At 42.3% G+C, this 7,964-nt stretch overlaps 1 protein-coding gene across 3 annotated transcripts in view; it reads right to left on the bottom strand.

Moving 5' to 3' along the window:
- Positions 1 to 7,964, bottom strand: part of MLLT3 (MLLT3, super elongation complex subunit) — a 121,268-nt gene that overhangs the window by 105,256 nt on the left and 8,048 nt on the right. For 2 of the 3 annotated variants that reach the window (XM_026866424.1, XM_026866423.1), the window contains exon 1: positions 7,029 to 7,292. The exons of the other annotated variant lie outside the window; for it this stretch is intronic. The gene's annotated coding sequence lies outside the window, so the exon portion shown is untranslated. Of the gene's footprint in view, positions 1 to 7,028; positions 7,293 to 7,964 lie in introns of those variants that run through there. 3 annotated transcript variants of the gene reach the window in all.

Raw genomic sequence — 7,964 nt, 5'->3', positions numbered from 1 at the left:
CAGTGAGAGAGGGAGGGACAGTGAGAGAGGGAGGGACAGTGAGAGAGGGAGGGACAGTGAGAGAGGGAGGGACAGTGAGAGAGGGAGGGACAGTGAGAGAGGGAGGGACAGTGAGAGAGGGAGGGACAGTGAGAGAGGGAGGGACAGTGAGAGAGGGAGGGACAGTGAGAGAGGGAGGGACAGTGAGAGAGGGAGGGACAGTGAGAGAGGGAGGGACAGTGAGAGAGGGAGGGACAGTGAGAGAGGGAGGGACAGTGAGAGAGGGAGGGACAGTGAGAGAGGGAGGGACAGTGAGAGAGGGAGGGACAGTGAGAGAGGGAGGGACAGTGAGAGAGGGAGGGACAGTGAGAGAGGGAGGGACAGTGAGAGAGGGAGGGACAGTGAGAGAGGGAGGGACAGTGAGAGAGGGAGGGACAGTGAGAGAGGGAGGGACAGTGAGAGAGGGAGGGACAGTGAGAGAGGGAGGGACAGTGAGAGAGGGAGGGACAGTGAGAGAGGGAGGGACAGTGAGAGAGGGAGGGACAGTGAGAGAGGGAGGGACAGTGAGAGAGGGAGGGACAGTGAGAGAGGGAGGGACAGTGAGAGAGGGAGGGACAGTGAGAGAGGGAGGGACAGTGAGAGAGGGAGGGACAGTGAGAGAGGGAGGGACAGTGAGAGAGGGAGGGACAGTGAGAGAGGGAGGGACAGTGAGAGAGGGAGGGACAGTGAGAGAGGGAGGGACAGTGAGAGAGGGAGGGACAGTGAGAGAGGGAGGGACAGTGAGAGAGGGAGGGACAGTGAGAGAGGGAGGGACAGTGAGAGAGGGAGGGACAGTGAGAGAGGGAGGGACAGTGAGAGAGGGAGGGACAGTGAGAGAGGGAGGGACAGTGAGAGAGGGAGGGACAGTGAGAGAGGGAGGGACAGTGAGAGAGGGAGGGACAGTGAGAGAGGGAGGGACAGTGAGAGAGGGAGGGACAGTGAGAGAGGGAGGGACAGTGAGAGAGGGAGGGACAGTGAGAGAGGGAGGGACAGTGAGAGAGGGAGGGACAGTGAGAGAGGGAGGGACAGTGAGAGAGGGAGGGACAGTGAGAGAGGGAGGGACAGTGAGTGAGGGAGAGACAGTGAGTGAGGGAGTGGCTGCATGGTGCTGCTCAGTTGTCCTCTGGACTCAAACCGGGACAACACATTTTTGAGATAAATGCTCTCTAAGGCACAATGATGTCACTAAAACAGGCATTCACACAAACACTGATGGTAATCAACTACTGAAATGAAAGTCAGTTTGCAAAGGACAGAGTGATAATAAGATGTTAGGTCAGACAGATATCAAATCATATTACTTATGCCGGTGGAGGCCCCATAACATCTCTGTGCAGTCCACTGCACTCTACAAAAACACAGGAAGATAGAGGTGCTGATTTGATTTTATGGTACAAACAAAAGCTTCCATGAAATTTTACACTTGGTCTCCAGTGACATAAAATTTAAGCCAATGCAGTTATAATTTTACTCCAAAATGGTTTATAACTAAGTAGAGCCACAATGACCAGTAACTGCTGGACAAATTTTAAAATCACCTATTACATAGCTTTCACAAGCCTAGATTTTTTTGCTCATTAATCTTCATGCAGTATTTATCAAATGTTGTACCCTTCTACAAAACAATGATGTTCGGTGAAGCACACTTCCTTTAACATGCATTTGGCCAAAACTGTCCTGACTGGTGCTACAGTTTCACACACATACTCTCTCCTTCCCCTCACCCTTCCCACACCCACTGCAATCAGGGTGTCAATCTCTAAAAGCAGACCCTCACAGTCAAGGTCAGCTATCAGGTAGTCACAGCAGAATATCATACAAGTGTATGTAGTCAGAGCATTATAGTAATTGGTGAGGATGATTTAATTTTTCTCCCCTTTATTTTTGCAACTTGAATTAATTCCAAGCTCCCTTTATTGTTTCTATGCCTCTCCCGCACGATGCTTCATTTCCAAATTCTCCTTATCAACAAATGATTTCACAACACATTCTAGGTCACAGCATCCTGCAAGATATTCCATATTACTTTATTAAGAAGAAATCAGAACTTAACTAAAGAACAAGATAAAACTAATCTTTTTCAGAACTGGCTATTTTTATGTGCTTTTACCATCATATCTACCTACCTTACTCTCATATGCAATAAACAAAATGTTCTAATGATAGAGATTTTTTGGCAGAAAGTAACAGTACCCCCCAGTTCAAGATCAAAATGTAAACCAGGGACACTAGACCTTCTATAATCCACCTTTGTACTTGACAGAAAATAAATAAGAAACTACTTTCATATCCACAAACACAAACATTACTCTATCTATATATCATCTAGCAAAAGGTGATTAAACATTTTCACCTGATCCTCAGTTCTGAAGAAAAGGCAAATTTTCCAATAGTTTTCTCCAAGTGATTGATGTGATTATGTCTCAAGAGACTGCAGAACTTGAATTTGGGAACATAAAAGGCTGTCTAGCCTATTGAGCTGAGTTGCTACTAAATATGTAACACAACCAAACCCTCCCATAAATTTTTAAAGTATCATCTTAAATAAACTCTTTCTTTTCTCCTCACCATCCATGCCAGAAGACAGATCCTCACTTACTCCCTTTTATGATTAGGTATTTCCTACTAACTGTCCACAGTTGTTTCTAGCAGCGAGGTGAATGTGAGCTACCAAAAGTTCTTGGGATGGTTAGCAAGCAGAGAATATCTCAACATTCTTAAACACCAGCTCTCTTTGGCCGAGAAGTTGGAAACATATCTGAGCACTCAAACACGAGTGAACTGAAAAATCAGTTCACAACCAAGACTGAGACCTTGGCCTGCAGGAAAGCTCCATTTCCAGATGTGACTGATCAAAAATCCAAATGGAAGAGGGAACGAGAGAGCTTGGCCTGTTAGTACCTTTCCTAAAACTACATCACAGCACTCAAGAGATGTGTGGACACAAGAAAGGATATGAAAATGAAGCAATTAAATCACAGTCATGTGCTAAATAAGCAACAGAGACAAAATATGAAGAATACTCTTCCCTGTTCAGCTGACTATGTACACTAAGCATTGGGTGCTGAAACACCTAAACACATTCTTCTACAGTGATGGTTTCTTCCGGGTTTTAATACTATAGCAGTCTACATAAACTGGTAAACAAATCCAATGAAAAAAATACCCTTCCTCATTACTCACTACACACCCAGTCTTACTCTCCTACTCTGTTTCCTCTATGGAGTATACAGTTCATTATTAAAAGATTACTAGCAGAGTTCATATAAATTATTCTGGCTTAAAAAAACCTAATAGAAAATAAAAACCTCTGTAAGGATACCAGTGGAGAGGAAGAACATGACATATATGTCCGTCTGTTCTCCAACCTGCATAGAGGAAAACGACTTTGGCAAACAAATAATCACTATTTCTGTAGTAAAAAAAGGTGCAGAGAACTTTAAAACATGAGCTAAAGTTCTGTTTTTCATTCCAGCCAAACGTAACTGTATACTTACTACACATGCTTTTTATTTCTCTGATCCACAAACCATTCCTGTCAAATCCCCAAAGCAAGTGTTCAGTCCCAAAGTCACTAAACACACATACCTCTCTCCTTTCTCTGTAAAGCATTTTTGGTACATTTTCAGAGGATTTTCAGTCTTCCTAAAGCAACAATAAGGCTTTTCACCACCTTATTTTAAATTCCTTACTGGCCTTTTATTATGGCCTTGTAGGCCTTTGTTATTGCAGTGTAACTGCTATCTTCCAAAACTGCTATTTGAAAAAACTAGTTCACAGCCACTTAGAAAAAACTATGCACAAAAAAGTGCTAGCACTGTATTCTGAATGGCACAATGGAGACCATTCCTCTAACCTGACCTGTGCAAGAGATGGGCAGCTAATTATGCTCTTGACAACTCATGTCCCTGTTGCTACATCTGACCCACAAGAGGAAAACCACAACATACAGCCAAATCCCTATAGAAGTTTATGCCTGACTCCACCTTTTCCACAAACCAGATTTCATATGACAAACTATGTGGCCTTTGAGTTAGCTCCCTCCTCCTGATCCAACACCAGCCAAGTCACAATGTTTTACTGTGGTAGTTCCTTTCTTTGATTTTAGATTACCTCCACTTCTCAGTGAACCTCATTTCTACTCCTGTTCTTATTATTTCCTTCTCCTATTTAACAAAGATTCTGCTCTCCAGTTACTCCAGCTTGTTATTTCCATAGCACTTTTATGGCACTTCATGAAGATGATGTGTTCTCTGCATTGCCCACACATAAAGGAACAGAAAATGAACAGAAGTTACATTTAAAACATGAATTTAAAAAATTACAAGAAAAACTCACCTCTGGCAAGGAGAGGAAGTGTCTATTCTGTTGCTGTTATAACAAATTAGCAGGCAAGCTTCTCATAGAAACATGTACCTATGAAAGTTGTTGGGAATGTCTACCTGCTGTGTGAAGTCCCCTACCTCCAAACGAAATTGTAAATCCTCTTCTTTGCTAAAGAAGTACTACTACTGAATTTTAAACTCAGTACATCCTCCCCTCTTGTTTACATTCTTGGAGTGATCCAACATAGAAATGCCAGGATTTACTGTTTCAAAGAGTCTGCTTTGTCTGATGTTCATCTTGATTTCTAATTTTAATTTTATTTCAGGCTACCACAGTTTAACCAAATTGATTTATGCTTGCCCTAATCTACACTTCCCACCCATTTTGCTACTGCTGGGAGATGAAACTTAGTACTCATGACAATTTTGAATCAATAGAGCCTACAAGTCTTCACAGAACTCAGCAGACTAGCCAAGCAGCTCTTTTTATCTAGCTGCTATTTTTAAGCAGTGACAATCCAGCAGCTCTTTGTTTTACGTTCTCCACTTGTTAAGTGTCTTTATTATACATCTGATTGGCTTCAGAAGAAATGGATTGGTCAATCAAGCAAAAGACACAGCTGGAAAGAACCCTCCAAGCACTGCGTATACATGTTATCCACAGGAAAAAAAGAGCTTACCACTTAAACGTTTTGTATCTCCATCCTAATGAAGACCTGTTGTGCTATGATGATTGATCCTCTTTTCAGATTATACTGTACATAACTGTTTTGCACCTCTAATAAACATTTTCATGCTACAACCATGAAATTGTATAAAACCAAGTATCAGATAAACTTAATTAGGATACCACTTTCCTAACCAACATTGCAATGAGTAGCAACTATAAATGTGTATTTTGAAGGTTTGGATTAATTCCAGTGAAAATCCCCACATTTTATAAATCATACTGCCACATTCAGAAGCTGTTCTGTTAAGAATGAGTTGGCTTGCTTTCTGCACATCCAAACAAAGTTTCCAAAGGAAAAGTAGCAGCTAGAAGTCTTCAAAGTGTAGCTTATACAAATAAAGAATTAGCATAGCAAGTGTGCTTGTTACACATCTGATGCCATGTCTGCTTAATGCAGTTTATGTACTATCTGGCACAAAGTACTGCATAGCACTTTCTTAAAGATGAACATAAGAAACATCCCCTCTTGCAAAAGGTATGTCCTATCTACAGCTTCAGAAGTTCAGACCTCACTTCACGATTGTGACCTCACAGCTGTGAAATACATTTGCTATTTTTTCAAGTAATGCTTGAAAATATATTCTAAGCATAAAACTAAACAGAAAAGGAACACCACAAATAAAGACTAGTTTAACTGTCAGCAGTATAAGAAAAATTGGTCAGTCTACTACCTGCCACACCCTACTCCAAATCTCTCACTTTAAAGGGAAGAATTATGAGAAGCACTAATGTCTGTTGTTCAGATTCCACAAGTAAAACTGTGTTGGTTTAAGCCCTGCCGGGACCAGAGACCACACTGCCATTGTCCCTCCCCCACCCTCGAACACAAGTAGGGCACAAACCCCAGGTTAAAATAAGAAGAAATTTAGTACAACAGTGTGATAAACAATCTGAACAACAACAGTAGCAACGATAACAACAATAAACAGTAATAACAGTAAACAAAAGATATACAGAGAAATACCGCAAAGGTTATAGACAGCTCGCTCGCAATGCTCCCCACAACCAAAGCCACAAAGGAAAAAATTCCCGCGCCAGACCTGACGTCAGCATGGTATGAATAACCCGGCTGGAGATCCCTTCCCCCTCCCTGCTGGGGAAACTGAACCCTATCCTAGCTGAACCAGGACAAAAACATACACCTAACAATTCATGGCATTGGTGTAATTTACTTTGGCCTCTTTACAAGCCTGCCTCATTTCACTACACTGTTAAAACACAATCTTGCACTGAACTCAGTTTCAAGGTCAAAGGCTAATGGAAGATTAGAACTAGAAAACCAAAGACATTCAGGCCACCTTTATGTTCTAGTGAACCTCTTAAAGGAGATGGGGAATGACATTTAATTAAGAGAAGCAGCATCCATTAACAAGACAAAGGACAAAGGATCTGCACAAAGTTTCATTTAAACAAGCTTACTGCAGATGGGTATCCAGTTATAGCCACAACAGTCAAATGACGTAAGTTTGTGGCAAGAGTCAGCTTACAAACCCAGAAAACAAGCAAGTTTACAACCCTGATTATCTTTGTCAGTCATATCAAAAGAAGATGGTATACCTGAAGCTCATTCATTCTTCCCTCTGACTCTAATAGCAGACACCATGCAGCATGTTTTCACTCAGGGTAAAGGGGAGACAGAAAATAGCAAAATGACATGGAATGTATCAGTCTCCGGACCTTGAAGTTATCCTGGCATGTGATATAACCATGCTCTCAAAATTCCAGAACCCAAAAGACATCAAGAAAACCTAAACTAAAAGACTAAAGAAAAACATACTGTATTAATGCATCAGAGCTTTAGCAAACTTGACCTTTCCCTATGACATCAGGCCTTCCCATACTTCTCACCACATTTGAGCTCAAATACCTTTTGAATGATGCCTTCTTTTACAGAAAAAAAAATCATGAATATTCTTTCCAGGGGACATGATTTATAAGGTCTGCTGAATGATTACCTTAACTTCAAATTTCCAATGGTCTTGAAGATTAAGAATCTGTAGACAGTTTTCTTCTGTGATGTTCTTAATTTGATTACTTTGTCCTTTTTTTTTGCTTTTTAAACATTAACTGAAAGGACTGAGGAAGTTTCCAACAGCAAAAATCCTGAGTAAAGAGGATTTATACAAAACCTATAGTTAAAAAGAGTATGAGCAGAATTTCATGTCTATGGGTATGAATTACAGGTACGGCCATAGCCTTCCACTCTCAGGATATTGGTTTAAACATGGGCACAGTCACCTTCAGCATATGGCTTATGGAAGTGTGCACACATCAGCTTTGTGATAGGCAGCTGACCTAATTACAATGTCACAAACCTCTTAGTGCTGATGTGAGAGCCGAGCAACCAGGCCTGTGAAAAACTAAGACAAACAGCCTGGGAAAGCAAAAGTTGAGGCTGATTGAAGATTTGCCTCAAACACTCCCAAGACAAAACTATGAGTCACAGGGTGCTTTCTGTGGAGGCCAAAGCTGATAAGGCTGCCCGATGTATCTGGGGGAGAGAGCCCTTTGGAGACAGGACGGCTCTGCCCTGGGGCACCTGGGCAGATTTCAAGGGCCATGTGTCCAGTGAACGAACTTTGCTTCATTATCCACGAAATGCATATTAAAGTTGACACCCCTCAATATGCTAACGAGGGCTGTCCTGATCATGCGAGTGACATCATCCCATGAAACACCTTACCCCTCCCTGTACATGGGATACATAGGTCTGTGGGTTGACCTAGGGGATGGACCCAAGGAAAGTGGGTATAAATCAAAGGGGAGAAGAAAGGGCTCTCTTTCTCTCTGCCCCTCTTCCTGCCCCCCCACCCCCGGCCGTCCGGAGAGAGCAGTGAAGCAAAGACGACGGATGCCAGCGAAGAAGATAGCTGCCTCCTGGAATCCTCGCC

The sequence above is a fragment of the Athene cunicularia genome, assembly GCF_003259725.1.
Source record: "Athene cunicularia isolate RWA chromosome Z unlocalized genomic scaffold, athCun1 chrZ_part2, whole genome shotgun sequence".
Classification (NCBI taxonomy): domain Eukaryota; kingdom Metazoa; phylum Chordata; class Aves; order Strigiformes; family Strigidae; genus Athene; species Athene cunicularia.
Note: the sequence above shows the minus strand (reverse complement) of the source record. Positions and strands in the feature narration are given on the sequence as shown.